Below are 20,076 nucleotides of genomic sequence, written 5' to 3'. Positions count from 1 at the left end.
TTGATTAAATGCATATAGTGCATGACATATTGCTTTTGAAATTCCCACCTTATTAGTTGCCAGAGTTATAATTAACCAGAACCCAGATGGGTAACCATTTGAAATATCGGGACCAGCTAGAGCCAGGGCTGGTGTTAGCATTTTGGAGGCCTCCAGCAAAGGTCAAGCTGGGGGCCCTCTGTGAACTTCCAGCCTAATTATCACTCTGTCACTGCCACCCCTCCAAAGCAACCTCTTAGCTCATGCTGTAAACTTTTAGGAGTAGTACACACAGACTGATCTGTCACTATAATGTTCTTACAACAGGCCTGAGTACCACACTATGTTGGCACGTCTCACAAAGGAACATTTACAGTTACTGGCATTTAATTGCAACAATGATACATTATAAAAATTCTATGTACAGGGCACCCTAGGCACTGCCTAGTGTTTCATCCCCCCTCTCACACATCCTCCAGTTCTTCTCTCTGTTTTCCATCATCTTGGGCTTCCCATGCCATGCACATTACTTCTTTTCTTCCTTTTCTCATATTTTGTCTTACTCTTCAGCTTTTTCAAGAATCCATAACTTTCCATATACTCAAGTGCATTTTAAAGTTTTTTTTTTTTCCTTTTTACTCAACCTTTTCATCCAATGATGGCTTGGACAGAAATTACGATTAATAAAAGAAATTTAGTGCTGCTGTTCAACTTTAGGTTTTCTTGCATCCTTTCAACACACCTTTACTGACCAAAACAGTTCAATAATAACCACTTAGATCTCTATTAAGCTGGGACTGCCAGAAGCCATAGATGCTCTAGAATGCAATTTAGAGCATTTTCCATCCTTTTAAATCCAATGATGGCCTGAACAGAAACCGTGAGTAAGAAAATAATTTCAGTCTGATTTTTTTTTTCTTTCAAGGAAGACGTAAGTTATGCACAAAGCTTAACATACACAACTGACAAAATAGTAGTTCATAATATATAACAAGACAATTGTTGTGTTGTTGTGAGGATACACATATCCTATCTGGGAATAATGCCCACCTCCCTAATTCTCCAAAAATGCAGTCATTGTCTGTGTATCCATCTGGTTCAAATGGCCACCGGCATGTATTTTAAATGACTGCTCTTACACATGTACGTAGCATGCCTCCTTACTATATCCCCCAAAGGCAGCTGAATATATACATGCCTGATGTGTGATTGTGAGAAAAGTGAAAAAAATTATTACAGTAATGTATTCCACTTTGTTGCTCCTATATAGTACACTACCTCTACACAAGCTATAGTAACCTTCTTTGTACACTTTTGAGATCTGTGAGAAAGGTAAAATAAACAGCCACACTGCACACAGCCCAAACACAAGTTATGATGACCTCCTGTGCATACATCTAGGGTTTGATTGTGATGAAAATTAATGAAGTAATGACCACATTATTCCCCCTATCATATAACTTACAATAGCCTTCAGTACAGATCCATCTGAGAAGGGAAGGTTTTAGAATGGGTGTGGTTGAGGGCAGAGGCTACCAGTAAGTCCATGTCAAAATCCATTAATACAGTCTGGGGTGTGGGGGGCCACCAGACAGCTAGAAGATATAAGTGTCTGAATGTTCTGTGATGTATTTTATGCCTTACTTTTGAAATATAATTACTGGTTAACTGCATTTTTACTGCTATCCAGAAGAGGGGTTCATGTTGGTATAAGAGCTAAGGTTATTACCAAACATATCCAGGGAACAGGTTTTGATTCTGCTCTCTGGCTATTAACTAGGCTTGTAATAATAGTCTGGCTACTGATAGCTTAATATTTATCTATGACCCTATAAGTCTAGCATATATCCTGTTATTATTGTGTATGTGCACAAATAAAAGTCAGTGATATTTTATACGCACACACACACACACACACACACACACACACACACACACACACACACACACACACACACATGCACACACACGCACACACACGCACACTCTGCACATTCACCTTCTGGGAAAAGAGAGGAAGCATAATTAGAAACTGAATAACTGAATATGTTTTTTCTCCTAATTATTCCCCAACCAGCACCAGCTTTTTTGGGGGCCTCCACATAGTCAAGGGTGATTAAAGGGCCCTCACACACTTGAGGATGATTAAAGGGACCTCCTTTAGCCAGGTATTGTAGGTGCTTAAAGCTGGCTAAGATATTAGCTTCAGTGGAGATAATGTTCACCATCAAGATTTAATTAAGCCAAGGGCACTATATCAATGGTAAAATATTTAACGGAATTGTGAAGCCTGTTATTTTACAAAAGACTGTTTCCATAACAGGAGGATTTTTCAATTTTAAAGGCAATTCAAATAAGAGTTATTATTACCCACCTGATTTATTAAGTATGCAGGATTAATGCACTAACATTTGTTGGTTTGACTGACATGTTACAAAATATCCAAATAAGATAACTTGATGTAATTGTGGGCCCCCAGAACCAGGGGGCCCCCCTATGACTGCAGGATGTGACGGTGCTTAAAGCCAGGTATGGCTGCAGTGAGTCCCAAAATGCAGAGACTGAATGGCCGAAAGATCGGACTTACAAATATTAAGTACAAGATGCCATTTCTATTAATAATCCCATTTCTCCGAGACATGGTGATCGCAGAGTTAGTATAGATAAGTTCAGATGGTGTGGGGGTGTAGGGGGGAGCTTACCCTTGTGCAAAAAGAAGTTTAAATGCCAAAAGTCACTTTTGAGATTCCCTCTTTTCTTGTGTTTTTGGTCTTTTTATTCTTTTTATTCCACTTGTCTGCACTAGGCATTTCGAGTGCCAACATTTCAATAGGGATCCCCAAGATGTCTATGTGAAGTCTAGCAGTGATATCAATAATCATGGTCTGAAACTTATAAACCACATGTGAAACACATAAAACAATAAATAGCACTAAACATTATTGCAAATCATATGTTTAGTAGGGAATACTTTGTTTTAAACAGATAAAGAAAATTTAATGAAATATACATTTTAAAATGGTGTTAATATTTTCAACTTATTTCTAAGGATAAGTAGTCAACAGACTTCAGACAAACACAATTATTATTTTTCATTTTTTGTGCCAACAGTGTTCAGACTGGTAGGAAATAAGCAAAGGAGGTGGGTGTTAGATGGTCATGGTCTGCTTTAAAAGAGAAATAAATTTAGTTTTATTTGTCTATTTTTTTATTGAAGAGTTTGCTTGCTGTAAGCCATGTATCTGCATATCTCAGCAAGCTGATACATTGTTTAAATCTAAAAGTGAAATGTCACTAGAATTTAAAAAAGCCAATTACCTCTGAACAAGGTTGTTTACTTTGACAGCAGTGACATCTATAACACCCCTTTAAGTGTAGGTGCAGATATCAAATCCTTCGTTTACCATGTTTTTGACATAAAACACTTATAACAATATAGTTTTTTAGCTTTAAACAACAGATTAAAAACATTTGAAAATTCTTCGTTGCATGTGAAAGTTCAGTCTTTCCTAGACTGCATATTGCATGCAGGAAAATGGTAGGTGAACTTGGGGGTTGTTTGTCGCAACAAGGCTTTGCAGTATCTTGTTCTCTTACTACTGAATTACATTCAAAAAGTATTTATTTTTATTTATTTATCCTTTGTTGACCACGTTAGTTCTACTAGGCTAGTGGCCTCTTTTCAGAGGAAATCCAAGGTGATATTTCTATTAACAGGGGAAATGTATAAACATATACACAAATGTATAGACACAGCTATGCTGGATAGGATTAAAGCAAGATCCTCAAGAAAAAAACAAACCATCCTGGTGGACGTCATGTCTAGCATTAATAAATTATATAATATTTGAAAGAAGCTGCTGTCTAAAAATTCAAAAGTGAGATCCCAGAACTGGAAGAGCACCCTCCTCGACCTAAAGAAGAAAATAAGACAACTCATAAAATCTACAAAGAGCAACTATGAGAACAATTTAGCAACCATAGCCAAGGATAACCATAAGTCTTTCTTAAGCTATGTCCACAACCTAAAAGGTAGGACTCAGATGTATGTTGAACTAATTGTGGATAGCATCACATGCACTTACCCTGTGGAAATTGCAAACCTACTAGCAGGCAGATTTGGTAAAAATTTCACCCCCCCCCTATCCTCCCAAGCATAGCACAAATCATGTCTTCATCATCTGCTCTTCCCTGCATCTCCATAGAGCAAGTCATCAATGCTCTCTCCAAGGCCAAGAACACAGTCTCCATGGGACCGGATGGCATTCCGGGCTGCGTTCTTAATGTTCTAAATGAAGAGCTAGCTATTGCATTAGGCACTCTATTCAACCACAGCCTGAGTACTGGCTTTGTCCCTACTGAATGGAAAACAGCACCTGTTATTCCCCTCCACAAGGGCGGCTTGACATCAGACCTGGGTAACTATAGACCCATAAGTTTAACCAGCCTCATCTGTAAAGCAATGGAATGGACCTCATAAATAAGGATATAGGCATCCTCCAAACCCTGGATCCATCCCAGTTCGGTTTTGTGAAGGGCAGCTCATGCTTGCTAAACCTGGTGGACTTCTTCGAGAACATGACCAGAGCCACAGATGAGGGCAAAGCTGTGCACACAGCCTGTCTTGATTTGGCCAAGGCCTTCAACACTATCCCACATTTGAGCATCATTGACAAACTAACCCAGATAAATATCAACCACTATGTTGTCAAGTGGGTTTCAAACTTGCTCAGAAATTGACAAGTGGAAGACTTTACCTCTACTGGCAGACCTGTCACCAGTGGGTTCCTACAAGGATCAGTGCTGGGCCCCCTCTTGTTTGGCATATTCTTTTCTGAGGTCCAGGCCAAAATGGAGGTGCTGTGGCTAACCAAGTTTGCGGATGACTGCAAATTAGGTGTATCACTGAATGACCAATGATTGGTGCTAAAGCCATGGTCTTAAACTTTGTGTCTTTCGGCTTTTCCCGGTTACTCCAGTCCGCTAATGATTGGCAGTTGATTTTTACGTACTGGCTTACCAGGCCTGATGCACAACCTTCAACAAAGGTACACCCATTCACGCATGTCTCCATGCAGAAGACGCTCTAGCTGAGAATCGAAAGCCATGGTCTTAAACTAAATGCTAAAAAATGCATCATCATTCCTTTGGTAAAAACAATGTCCCAGATGATTTTAAAATAAACAATAATAGGTTCATAGGTTCATAGATTCATAGGTGTTTACTAGGCTAATGACCACAAGGGCCTTTTCAAGCCTAGCAATGCATCCCAAATCTCTGACAAGTTCTGATACCCTTGATAAGTGTAAGCATGGGCCTGGGAGATGTATCATTTACAGGTTACCTCTGTCCTTTAGAGACATAGGTGCCAAACCAGGGATGAATTTCTGGTTTCCCATCCAATTGTCCAAGTTGCATTTCAATTGGCTTAGGGAAGAACTCTGCTTCACATGGATGGGCAGCCTGTTCCACAGATGGGGTAGTCTCTGGGATACATACCTATCTCTCCAACAGGTCCTATTTATATCACAGGCAAGGTTTAAGTCTATAGAATGGGTAATTCTGGTGCTGTTTGTTATGTGGATATGCAGGAGGTCCATCAGAGTGGGGTCTGACAATGCCCTGTATGCCAGGCATAGATGTCCCCTCAAAAGTTTGTAGGAGACAGAATACAGAGATATAGGCCTTGAGGCGGTCTGCATAGGATATATTACTTTTTCCCTGTATTCTTTTAGTGAGGAACTCTGTGGATGTTCCAATTGTTTTATATGCCTGGTTTGGTAGATAGCAAAGGGGACATTGTACTCAGTGATAGGTCTGATGAATGCCAAATACAGTGGAACAATGAATTCCTTGGACTTAGATGCCATACCTTTGTTTATAAGTTGTGCAACATAGAATGATTTCCTCACCACTGTAGACACATGATGATCAAAGGCTAGATTACTATCTATGTGTGTCCCTAAGTCCCTGACTACTGGGTAACTCTAAGGGTTGTGTTGTCACTATGATAGTTACCAGGGATGGATGACTTCCCAAAGGATACTTTTATGCATTTCTTGGCATTTAGTTTTAATCCATGGCTCTGACATCAGTTGTTCATCTGTGTCAGCCCCTCCTGGAGAATACTTGTGTCAGTGTGAGATTCAATGGCAGCTCCTAATTTGCAATCATCTGCAAATTTAGTCAGCCAGAGACCACTGACATTGGCCTTGACTTCTGAGAAGTAAATGCCAAAAAGGAGCGGTCCAAGGACTGATCCCTGAGAGACTCCACTTGTGACTGGCCTCTTTGTAGAGGTGGACTCCCCAATTCTAGCTTCCTGGGTCCTGTTTGTGAGCCAGTTGGCTATCCACTGGATGAAATACAGGTCTGTACCTAACCTCTTGAATTGTCAACAATATCTGAGTGGAGTATTGTGTCAAATGCCTTGGCCAGGTGAAGGTAGGCAGTGTGAACGACTTTGCCCTCATCCATTGCTTTGGTGTCCTTCTTGAAGAAGTCCACCAGGTTGAGTAGCCAGGATCTGCTCTTGATGAAACCAAACTGGGTTGAGTACAGCATCTGGAGGTTTACTCTATCTCTGTTGATCATCTCCATCATAATTCCTTCCATGGCTTTACATAGAAGACTAGTGAGACTTATGGGTCTGTAGTTTCCATGGTCTGTAGGTGGCCCACCTTTGTACAGAGGGATGATTGTTGCCTTTCTCCATTCATAAAGCAGGAATCCTATTTGGAGGCTACAGTTAAGCAGTAATTCCAGAGGCCCTAATAGGTCATTTTTCATGCTATTAAGAAGGCATCCAGGGATATTGTCTGGGTCCATTGATGCAGTGTTCTTGGTCTTAGCTAGAGCATTAAGAACCTGTTCCCTAGTGATAGTAGGGGCAGTTATATTTGATGATATTTCCTGAGGGAAGGTTGAAGGGGGAGAGAGGGGAAAAGTTGCAGCTGAATTTATCAGAAAGGAGATTTGCTATACCTCCTGGCTCAGTATAGGTGGCTCCATTTACAATGAGCTCTGCACTCAATAGTGTATTGCCTTTGCGGTTGCAAACATAGCTAAAGAATGCTTTGCGGCTGTTTTTTGCCTGTGAGGCCAAACTTACCTCAAATTTGGTTTTGGGAGACTTTATTTGTCCTCTGACTTGTTTAGTTTAATGAGGGTACTTTTATCCTGCTCGGTGCTGCACCTCCTAATTTTTGCCATGATTTTCTTCCTCCTGTTATACAGTCTATTGATTTTGTGATTCCACCAGGGTGGCTTGTTTTCTGAATTAATTCTGTACTTCTTCCTAGTGGGTACAGCTGCCTCTATGCAGTTAATATGCTTGTGCAGGGTTTCTGTGAACAGTTCTGCATAGACAGAAGTGTTTTCAGGGTTTATGGGGGATTGAAATGTTGCCAAGTTCTCACTTAATAGCAGAAGGTTGGCCTTAGAATAGTTCCTGAATATTCCAGGTTTAGCTGAGGATACAGGTTTCATTTTTACTTCAAAGGAGACCATTTTATGGTCTGACCTTACTAGAGAAAGCATTACAGTAGTGCGTGTGCAGCAGTCTCCCATATTACTGAGGACCAGATCCGGTATGATTGCACCACTGGTTGGTGCATTGGCTATTTGGTCCAGGGAGTTTGTGTTTACAAAGTCCAGGAATCTCTGTGCATGTACATTTGGTGTTGTATGGGATTCCCAGCTAATAGTGGGGTAATTAAATTAACCCATGAATATGGTATTGGGTTGGATGGTTAGTGTCTCTTATAAGTTTAAATACATGGTATGGGTTTCCTGGGTCATAGATGGGGACCTATAGCTTGCAAGGAAATGGTATTGGATTTTACCTATGGTGATTTGAACATTGATCAACTCAAGTGCATTGTCCTGTTTGACCAGCCTTGAAGTATATTTATTTCTGATGTAAATAGAAACACCTCCACCTTTAGTCCCTGCCTGTGAAGTAGCTGGCCTAAATGTGTGGAAGGCATTATAACCTTGCACTGTTGGTGTGCTCTCTGTGGCTTTAAACCTATGTACCCTAAGTACCAATTCACCAGTGAGAGACCTAGGAAAACAAGTTGACTGTGACATCATCTTTGACCACCATGATTCTACTGTGGTGAGGAAGGTATTCTCTGTCACTCACCTGATTAGCAAAGGCATCTCCACAAGAGCAAAAAAGGTTATAACCCTCCTGTACTCATCTCCCATCAGGCCTATTATTGAATATAATGCTCCCTTTGGTATGTACCATATCAGACACCTGCAGCAACCTGAGAGACCTCAGAGATTTCTAAGAAAATTCAGGGTCTCCAGCACATGCCTTATACAGACAGACTGAAGTCACTGTCACTGTACTCAGTAGAGCATAGATTACTTAGAGGCAATTTATGCCTGGTTTACAGGGCTATCTTTGATGCAAATATAATGGAAATGCTGCACATCTGTAAGTCAAATGGGGCTAGAGTCACCTGTTCCAGGGACCACAGTCTAGCCTGCAACATAAACAGGACCTGCTGGAGAGACAGAGATTGCCATTCTTCTGGAATAGGCTTCCAATCCATAGCAAGCAGATGACCTCCATGACCCTGTTTAAGCACAACCTGGATGACTAGATAGGAAATTATAAATTTCTGCTGGGGATTGCCATGGCTTCATTCCTGGACATGGATCATCCTTGCTAGGAAAAACCTTGGGCATAGATTATATCTCTCATCTAGTATTATATTGGGATTTAACGTTAGGCTTGTAAAGACCCTTGGTTCAATAGCCTAGTAACATCCTATGAACCTATGAACCTATTTGGCTAGGGCATAGGGGAACTTTCCCTAGTGTTTTTGACAGGCATGATGATGTTAGGTATTGCCAGTTATGCCAGGAGAAGTAGGGCAGTGGATGTATAACATATTCCAGCACAGCTAGCTGGAATTTTGTAAAGACCTATATTTCATTTGTATACCAAACTGATTTGTACAGATGCTTGTGTTGAAAAGTGTATTTGTAACTCTGCTTGTGTTAAAAATGTATCAACAGTGTGTCCTGTTGTACAAAAAAAACATATACATGCATATGAGATTGACTCTATTGTAACTGATTAAATGTGCATGTTTTAACAGTGGATACTGGAAGAGAAGGCGTTAATCTCAGTCCAGCTAACTTTGAAAAATATTAAAAACTTAAATTACTTAATTTAGGCCATAAAGATTGTATCTTACAGTTCTGATTGCAGCCAGAGACAAATGTCTGGGAAAACAAGTACTAGGAAGCTTTCTGTATTGTCTCTAGCAGGGTACTAATTGCTGGTCTGGAAGAGTGGAAGTGTTTTATCATTTTCTGACTTCTGGAAGCAGCAACAGATCTTAGCCAGCGCTATGTGTGAATTATTGACACATATGTGCTAAATCATGGCAGCTTCTAGCCAAGGGGGTAGCATGGGAACCAGAAGTCAGATGACCAGATGTATGCAATGTCATTTTGTAATACATTACTAAAATGATGTTTTAATACTAGCCGAGATTGAAGTCTCAGAACAGTCTGTTTTTGGAACCTGACAAAGACGAACCTCTCACCTACTTCATCTTGCCTTTCTCTAGTAAGTGAACGAGGGGATAATAATTCTTTAGATCAGTGAAGAAAATATAGTGATATTAGTTAAGTACTGTTTTTCTGTATCTGTGTTAATCTGTTCTTCTGTGTTATTTTAATATTTCCAGTAACTGAAACTCTGGTGTTTATTGTAAATCGATATTTAGTATTTTCATGTTTTTTTATTATTAAATATATTTAAGCTTGCATTGGCCAAACACTATCATTTGTATTAATATTAATTTCACTCACTAAAATTGGGTACCCTTGTAAGAGCCTTAGAGTAGCTGGCTTTGGAGTGTTTGATGGCAGTGTAACTACCTTATAGTCTGGGCAGAAGTGGTCATAGTTAGTAATTCTGTGCCAGCCTTTCCCAGGTGTGTGCGTGTGTGTGTGTGTGTGTGTGTGTGTGTGTGTGTGTGTGTGTGTGTGTGTGTGTGTGTGTGTGTGGGTGTGTGTGAAAACCAAATCAGCTGCTTAAAGCAGGGACATGAAGCTCTGGTTTCACAGAGAGAGTGGTGGTGGTAGAGAACTTGGCTTGTACCCTCCACTGAGGACTCAACTCTATAGCTGTGCAAGTGGGGAGTGTTATTGGGGATCTGGAAAGAGAGGGTAAAAGCAGCTCTCAGACTGAGTGTGTTCCCTGTGAACTGCATCTGGAAATACTGTGTGTATCTATTTTTCTGTAAGTGAATGTTCATCTCCAGTGTCAATGGTGAGGAATCAGGCTCCTTGATTCCTAGTCCAGAGAGGGGGATGTCACAACAGTTGCTATGGGATCTTTTATACCTACCTAAAATGCCACCAACTCAAACATATGTGAACCTTGATTTAACATCTCATCTGAAAGATGATATACTCAGGACTGCAACACCTTTCTAATCCTGGACTGCAATGTCTGCAATCCAATTATCCAGAGTGGGAATAGAATCCACAGCCTTCCGTTCTTGCAGCATCAAAGGCAAGTGTGCTATCTGTTGTGCCATTAACACTGCATATTTTTCATTGACCAATTAATTTCCTGTTCTCTTCTGTGGTAGATTGCTTGAAATCCAAAGGATATTAAAAGCCCCTACACTTAAATTAGGTTAGATTAGAAAATAATTAAACTTTTTAAATATTTTAGGGATAGTATCTTACTTTGTCAGTTTAAGTGAAAAAGCATGCTTTTACAAGCATGTTAAATGTCCATGTCACCTGCCATTTACTTTTACTATACAGACAAGTATAACCATAACCAATTTAAATGGCTCAATAAAAGTAAACACACTAGTTTGGAATGCTGCCCTTTGCTTTTTGAGTTTGCACACATCATGATCTAGTATGCATGAATACTCTAATATACCAGAATCTGAACTTGAATTTTTTGTAAAAATGACAGACTTATTTCTATAATTAAAAACGAAAAACATTCTTCCGTATGCATTAGGATATCTAACCAGTTACTTTTGAGAATGACCTTCATAATGCTCAGACAGTGATGGATGATCATGTCACTTTATCCAGAGGGGAAATTATAACCATAACTTTGTACTCAATATTGCAGTCTGAATTTGCTTATTATAAAGAGTCTAACGAATTACATTCAAAATCATCTATGCAGTCAAAAGCATTTAAGCCTCCTGTGTTATAAATAAACAGTGAAAAAAGTTTAGTTTACTTATGCAAAGCAGAGTTAGAATGCTAAAAGAAATTAAAGGACAGACCAACTAGGCCTACTGCCACCTTCTGCTGTCAATCAGATGTAATACAGCAAGGAAAATTGATCTTTTTTTTTCTAGGATGCAACTTACTGACTCTGAGAGTAGAAAAAAATAGAAATTAGCGGTGGAAGGCATCAACCAACTCACTGTCATATGGAAATGTGGCACAATGCTGATGGCATAGACATAGGGGTCCTGATGAAGACTATTTGAAAGTTTGTCATGGGAGCACTACATGGTAGCTGGAGGTTCTATTTGCCTTTAAAATGGTGGAGGGATATGAAAGATATGTGCCTTCCAGCTTCAGGGTTTGGTATTCTGTCCAGACTTCCATCACTGCCTGTTTGTAGTTTGCATATTATCTGCTCGGGTGTTCTCTTGCAGCTCAAATTTTCTGTGTTTCCTGTCATTTTTAGTTAGTTTGTTCCTTATTGGGAATGTCCCTTTGGACTGAGCTTTTCTTGAATTCTTTGCTCTTTTCAGGTTAGTTCACTCCTTCATTGCAAATATGGAGTGTGGTTTTTATAAGTGTCCACATAGGGAGAAAAATCCCATCAAAATATGGTCATTTTAGGTGTGTGTTTTGCTAAGGGAAAGCAGCTTTGAGGACCATTGTGACATTTGCAAGGGGTTTACCCCTGTTACCCATCAACATTAATAGGACCAGCTTGGATATTTGTTGCACTCTTGAACACTTGCCTTCCATACTTTTGCTTTGCTATCAACTCTAGCTCAACTGACCCCAGGGTTCTTGTTTTCTTTAGACCTTGGCAGATTCTATATTTCAGTACTATTCTCATGAGCTGTGCCTGGGGCAGAAAGAAAGGAAAGCCTTTGACATTTACTTTCAAGGTTGTGAGTAGCACAAATGCAGAAAGCATCTTTGACTCTCTTCCATTTCACAGGCATCTACTAATGCTAAGAACCATCTGGTTCAATGTTTGGTGCTGACAGCTGTGTACTACCCTGTTCAAAGATCTCCATCCTCCCTAGCTCGAGCAACTACTGAAACCGTATTTGACAGGTTGGTCAGGTTTATTTCTGAGCCATCAGCCCCTAGAACCCCAACATTTATGCAGCCTTCACCTCCCTTTATTATCAAGTTATAGTATGGGAAGTTGCTGGAGGCAGTTGTTTTGTCACAGTAGCAGTGGGCTGGGATGTATACCCTTCCTTGTCAGTCTGTATATTGTATTCCCGCTCCCTGTATTTCCAGGTATACAAAAACTTCTTCAGTACTAGTGTTTGCTGACCCAATTCTCATAAGGCTGGGTCAAGTGAGCATGTCATCAGCTCATATGGGTCCCAGTGTATTGACTAGTACTCTCCCAAATAGAACAGTCACAATCAATGAGATGGCTGGCACTACTGCTGGTGCTAGTGCCTTTGGTTTTGACTATGTTGGAGTCAGCCAACCCCCTCACCTCCTTAGCTGAGGCTCAGGACTTGATGTTGATGCTGATGTTAGCGTCATCCTCTTCAATGTTGATGTCAGTGGCCTGTGGTGGTAAGGTCCGGGATGCAGGTTGAAATGTCAAGTCCATTTCCTTATTCAGCTCTGTGTGGCATGCTAAATCTATGAATAGTGCAATTGTCCAAGTTTCATGCTGGGGACTCAGCCCCATCATGCTGCTTTGTCTGCCATCAATGGGACCCAGGCTTCCGGGACATTCTGTTCAACCATACCTGTGTACACATATGGGCTATTCTCCACCACAAAAGAAGAGATGATGCTAAAGGAAGTACCTCAACTCTCCTTCAGTATGTCCCATTTCTGATGTGGAAGACAATGGAGAGGACACAGATTCCCCTAGTCCCCCAATAGTCTCAGTTCAGCAAAATACTGGAGATGTGGTACCAGAAGAGAGGATAACTCACTGGCCCTTTATCAGTTCCTAAGCAAACTCTCCAAAGAATTTTTTATCCACCAAGAAACTTTGTTCTGTTATGGGCATTATCAAAGGGGTTTCAGAATTTGTTTAGTACAGTCATGATGCAGTAGGTACTGTTCACAGAAAAGCTAAAAGAGTGTCACATCCTTTCATAGAGCAAGCGTTTCTCTGAAGGATTTTCTAGCCAGTTGCACTGTTCTTTACAGCAGCTTATAACAGGATTCTCACCTATCAGAGTTCTGCATGTCTTCCATTCAACAAGGAATTTTGGACTATTAACTGCATGAGGAGGTGCACGTATGTATCCTCTTCCTTTGCTTTGAGAAACTGCCCTATCTGGGCCACCTGGTCAACTTTTCCCTTGCTAGTGCTAATGATGGAGGCCTCCATCTTGTTACAGCCAGCTGAAGGACTTGTCCAGGAAAAACATCTGTCTCAACCAACCCTGCTTTTGACCATGACCACCCTGATTATGCATGCTGCTTTTAATGCTGCAGAATGCTGCCAGAAACTACAGATATAATTACATGTTATTATGCCTGACTGTCTCACTCATTTACTTTGTCTCACTCATTTTTAAGGACTCAGATATGACTTTCATAAAAGTACACTTCCATGGTCAGCAGATCCTTGACCCAAAGATCTAAGTCCGTATGGAAAGAATGAGAAAGCAGGGTAAGACATTGACATCAGCTTACATTTTCTAGGGCCCAGAAGAATAGAGACCAGATGTAGTTTCATGACACACAAAACTACCATAGCTCTGATAAAAGGCCCATCTCCTCCAATTCCTCCTGAAGAGGTCAAAAGGACTGCGAGCAAGACCAGTGGTATTCACATGGTGGTTGCAGTCCCCTTCAGGAGGACTGTAGCCAGCCTGAAAATGTGTCTGACTGCCCTCCCCTAGAGGCAATCATGGGTTGTTTATGTCTCCATAGTTGAAGTGATTGTCACGTATGACTCACCAATTACTGCAAGAGATTATCCATAGTGGTTACAAAATTGCCTTCTTCACTATTCCTGTTCTCCCATCATGCACTGAAGCATATCTGATCTTGTTAGAGAAAAGTAGTACATTAGAAGTGCTGCAACTCTTAAGAGGGATTTTCAGGGGGATTGTATTCCAGCTAGGGCAAAGGTTTTACACCAGGTTCTTTTTGTTGTCAAAAAGACAAGGGATTTATGTCCATTCTAGATTGATGTGGCCTAAACACCTTTATTTCAATGAACGTCTTTCAGAGGGACTTGGAACATGATCCTTTCATGCCATTGGCAGTGTTACACAGGGGCATGGAGGGGCACATGCCTCCCTGTGAAACTGTGTGCCCCTGTGAGTGTCCAGGTGCCCCATTCCCTGGAATACTAAAACATTTAAAAAGATCCCCATTCATCTATTCAAAGCACAGTCTTTCCCATCCAGCTGACTGTGTGACATTAACACAGCAAGTGAAGGAGCATCCTCCACACCAATGGTAATATCTCTATTAGCTTTTTTTTGGTAAATCACTGGGGATTATAGCCAATTAATCGAGTTTTATAGTTCTCATTGTTCAGAAAGTGCATGCCCGTGCAACACCTGTTGTCAGGAGATTAGTAATGGAGAAGTTAAAGAAATAGAAACTGAGGATACAGAGTCCCTGCAAAGTGAAGGAGAAAATCTAATTCAGAAAGCACCACAACAGGATAGAGCAATGAACATTCAAATTAAGGGGAAACCAGTGGAATGGAGAAAGCAAACTGGTCAGGTACCATATGAAGATATTTTGAAGCCTTCCACAGGAAACCAGCATAAATGTTTACTTGAAGATGGACAGCAACTGAAGGAACAGAAAACTGTGTTAACTGATGCAGTCAATGCTGAGGAGTGATAGGCCAGTGAGTTCCCAGAGTAACAGATGGCACAGGATGAAATTGAAGAGAATGTGCCACAGGAAGATGCTATAGAACTTTCTATAGAATGCCCGCAGGAAATGGAAAACAAAAAAATGTGCCTTCAGTTTAGAAGAAAATGAGCTAAGAGAAGAGTTGATTGATTTAATAGAGACAGATAAACATATTAAGATAAATGAAAGAACTAGATTGCAGAAAGTCAATAAAACTCAAAAAGTCAGAAGTTTGATAAAACAAATGAACACAGTAATTAAGACTATCCATAGAGATACATGTGATATAACAGAAGTAAACAGGATATATTACTGTGCAGCTAAATTAATAACAGATAAAGTTCCACCACAAGAACACAGGGTAGTGATGGAAAGGAAGGGAGAAATCGAATATCGTCATGGAAATATCGAATAGAGAAAGTTATAAAGCAATTAAGACAAGAAGTGTCACTGTTAGAACAGTATTTAAGAGGGAAAAGATCAACAAAAATACTTGGAAAGATAGATATGATAAAAGCAATGTACAGTATTAGAACAGATTAGGATCTATCATGCACTATCGCAAATAAACTAAAAATCTCAGCACAGGCAGAAACATTTAGAGGATACGCAGATAAATATAAAGGAAAAGTACAAAATAAGCAATTTATTGATGACCTAAAAAAGTTTTACAGAGAATTGGGAAACAAGGTAAAAGGAATTGAAAGACCACCAAAAAAAGATGAAATAGATACATTTTGGAGAAGTATTTATGAAAATCCTGTGGAACAAAACAAAGACGCTAAATGGATAAAAAAAAGTTAAAAAAAAAAATAAATAAAAAATAAAAATAAAAAAAAGAATAAGAAGTTTAAAGGTACAGAATATGAAATGGGATGAAGTAACAGCCAGAGAGATTGAAACAAAGTTAAGAAAAGCCTCTCATTGGAAAACTCCAGGCCCAGATGCAATACCTAACTTCTGGCTAAAAGTATTAACATCTTTGCACGAAGAGTTAGCCATGAGTAAGAACTATTTATATGTGCACCCTGAACAGACACCAACCTGGCTAACAACAGGAAAAACAATGCTCCTACTTAAGAGTGAACCTGCAAGCTACCCTAAAAATTATAGACCAATAACTTGCCTTCCAACGACGTATAAACTATACACTGGAATTGATGCCGACAGAATTTGTACTCATTTAGAAGAAAACTTGATTATGGCAATAGAACAAAAGGGTAATACAAGAAAGTCATATGGAACAAAGGATCATTTGTTGTTAAATAAAGTCATAGTGGAGAACTATAAGAAAGGGAAGAATCAAAGTATGGCATGGATTGTCTACGAAAAAAGCATCTGATAGTATCCCACATTCATGGATAAAAAAGTTCGTAACAATGTATAAGTTACACCCTACACTGATAGACTACATTACAATGACCATGAAACAGTAGCAGATCACTTTGCAATTAAGCCATGATGAAGGAGAAATTATTATTCCAAGGACAATATTTCAAATGGGGATATTCCAGGTTGACTCTGTCACTGCTGCTATTCTGTCTTGCCCTTAACCCATTAAGCTGTCTGCTTAACAGCTTAGGCCATGGCTACAATTTGGCTCCTAGAAACCAACAAAGTGTAAAGACTTTTCATCTTCTCTTTGTCAATAATTTAAAACTGTATAGCTCATCAGATGAGGAACTGAAAACACAACTGCAAATTGTCAAAGCTTTTTCAGATGATATAAGAATGCCATTTGGTTTTGATAAATGTGCAAAAGCAACATTTAAAGCAGGAAAACTGCACCATCAAGAAAACATCCGTTTGGGACAAGAATGTGATATAAAAGAACTTGAACAAGAGGGAGTGTATAAATATTTGGGAATTGATGAAGGATCAACAATAAAACATAAACAAATGTGAATAAAACTTAGTAAGGAATATTTTAGAAGACTTAAATTAATCCTGAAAGCAGCGTTGACATCAAGGAACAAAATCCAAGCTATAAACCAATTTGCCCTTCCTGTACTTACTTATAGTTTTGGGGTGATTGACTGGCTCCAAAACATGTTGGATAGATTAGACAGGAAAACAAGAAGGATGCTTCATGTTCACCAAATGATTTATAAAAATCAGTGTACACCAAGATTATATATTCCCCGTTCCGAAGGAGGGATGGGTCTCCTTGAAATCAATTACATGTATAGATCTGCAATCATGCGACTGCTGACCTCACAAGACCAAAACATAGTGAAGGTTTTAAAACATGAGGGGAATAAATCTAAGATGACTTCCCTGCTTAGTCTAGCAAAAGCATATCGGCATCAAGCAGGAATGGAAATCAAATTAGAAGTAGGTAAAAATCAGGCAGTAACTGAATGTGCCAAAAAACAAAAGAAAGAATATAAGGCGAAGAAATAGATGAAAAGACAAGAAATGTGTAAAATGCATAAATATAGTTGCAAGTATAGAAAACTTCTGGAAGAACCTTATGTTGATCAGGATTGAATGCAGAAATGGTTAAGGAGAGGTGAATTCAAACCAAGAGATGAAAGGGTAATATTGGCATCCTATGATAGTGGGCTACATACACGTTGGTTTACAAATTCCATTGAACATGTGGGAGAAACAGACAAATTTAGGTTTTGTAAAACAGAATTGGAAATAGTTGCACACCTCATTGCTGGTTGTGATATATTATGTCAGAAAGAATGTATACTGAAAGGCATAATAATGTGGGAAGACTGTTGCACTAACATTATGGTACTGAAGTGGCTGAAAAACACTGGAAACACGAGCCACAAAGCATCATAGAAAGTGATGAGGTCTACATCACATGGGATCACCCATTACCAACAGTTCAAAAGACAGATGTTAGAAAGCAGGATATAGTGGTCCATGAAAAGAAGACAAAAGTAGCATTTCTCATTGAAATTGCTACACCCAGTGACTACAGTGTCTTACATACAGAGAGAGACAAAGTCATAAAATATCAGGATCTGCAGGCAGACACAAGAGCAATGTGGAAGAAAGATACCCAGACAATTCTAATAGTAGTAGGAGCAATGGGTCTTATAAAAAAAATCTACAATCGTATTTAGATATGTTACCAATACATGTTACCCCATATGAATTGCAGATGGAGTCATTATTGGGTATATTGCAGGTGCTGCGAAGAGCACTTCTGGCTGACATCAAAGACTGAAACAATACTAATTTTATGAACTTTAATCATACTTTGACTTAGGCATGGGGTCCATTCCCATCATGGTATTAAAAACTCAAAAGATCTGGAGAAATTAAAAAAGGGCATAGAGGGGCACATGCCTACCCTTGTGCCCCTGTGAGTGTCTTGATGCCCCATTCCCTGGAATACTAAAAAATTAAAAAAGATCCCAATTCACCTATTCAAAGCAGAAACACAGTCTTTGCCATCCAGCTGACTGTGTTACATTCACACAGCAAGTGAAAGAGCATCCTCCACACCAATGGTCGTATCTCTATTAACTTTTTTTGGTAAATCACTGGGGATTATAGCCAATCAATTGAGTTTTATAGTTCTCATTGTTCAGAAACTGCATGTAAGTGCAACACCTGTTGTCAGTTGTTCTGTTAACTGTTTAAGTGAATTAGAGCTGTCTGGCACTTAAAGCACTGTGCCATTAACAAACTATTGTACTTCTTCTTCTCAAAAGTACAGGGTTCAAATCCTCTTGCCTCCATTTGGCTATTGTGAGCAAGTGAATCAAACAATACTCCTGTGTAACCCCCAAAAAAGGATGCTTTCTCCAATGGGTTTACCTGTTTATCAAATAGACAAAAATAGTATTTAAAATTTGTACAATTTTTTGAACCTTTGCTCTCTCCCTCCATTTTTTGGGTTTGTCCATAATTCTTGAACTAAGTTGAGAATTATTTTAGTCTATTTGCTGTAAAATTTGTGGCTTTCTGGCAAATTGTTGTGGACTGCAGTTACTAAATAATGACAGGTGTGTGAGCATCAGACTTTGTGTCCTTCAGAAAATGTTTACCAATGCAACTCTCTAAGTATATAAGAGAAAATGTTCAAATCTGTTCCTAAGTTTTGGGACTTTGTCACTAATTCTTGAGCTAACAGGTTGGGAGGGTCTGAGGGTACAATAGGATGCATTGTATGGTTCACAGCAGTGAGCTGATATATAAGAAACTGTAACTGATGGTCACATTTGTGTGCATCCTACATACCAGAGTAGTTATAGAGTATAGGAAGGAATGGATTGTAGTAAACAGGAGCATCACCATATGAGACATGTTCTTTGGGAATGATCCTTAGTTTTCTTATTTTGTTGACTGTTGACAATGTACATATTATTTGGCTGCAGATAAATTGGACAGCATAAAATATATGTGCTTGATGTTAAAATATTAAATATGAATACATTTTTAATTTAACTTGTTTTTTGCAAGCACATAAAAGTGAAATTCAGGGCTAGCTGCCCGGCAATGTAAAATCTTGGCTGAAGTGACAACCCTACCCGAGGTGCAAAATGGGAAAAGGGGTTGAGGATGGATGGATAAGAGTGAAATGCTGGGATACAATAGTTTGTTTGGCACTTAGTGTAGATAAGTAAGGATATAAACCATCAATGAGCTGCTTCTTGTAATGTAGCACTTGATTTCCTCAGCCTTAATTTTTCTGCTACTGGTCTGGCTACGTCACTTCAGCAAATAATGCTCCTGGGCTGCCCCCAGCAGGCTGTTCCAAGCTGTTAGTAAATGCATTATATTTTTGTCTTGTGAATTCCTGCACCCTTCAGATAGTCACTAATTGGTGCTTCATTATGTTCTATTTGACTATGAATCCTGGCATAGCCTTTGTAGTTTAATGGATTGCCAAATGCATTTTCAGTAAGCGTGAGTTTAAAAGGAAGAGAAGTGTACTGTTGCCCATGTTGTCAGTTTCCAATGTGAGAGTGTATTCTCTGGCTCATCAAATAGCTGTCAGTGTTTCTGCTGTAAAATTTTTGATTAAAAAGTTTTAAATTAAATCCAAATCTCTCTGGTCATTGTAAC

General features: G+C 39.3%; 1 protein-coding gene across 1 annotated transcript in view; it reads right to left on the bottom strand.

The window, feature by feature from the left end:
* PKD1L2 (polycystin 1 like 2) overlaps positions 1 to 20,076 on the bottom strand; it is a 1,522,374-nt gene that overhangs the window by 154,142 nt on the left and 1,348,156 nt on the right. The window lies entirely within an intron of this gene.

This window comes from Protopterus annectens, chromosome 8.part1 (assembly GCF_019279795.1).
Source record: "Protopterus annectens isolate FY-2018-M chromosome 8.part1, PAN1.0, whole genome shotgun sequence".
NCBI lineage: Eukaryota > Metazoa > Chordata > Ceratodontiformes > Protopteridae > Protopterus > Protopterus annectens.
The sequence above is the reverse complement of the archived record's forward strand: the minus strand, read 5'-3'. Positions and strand labels throughout refer to the sequence as shown.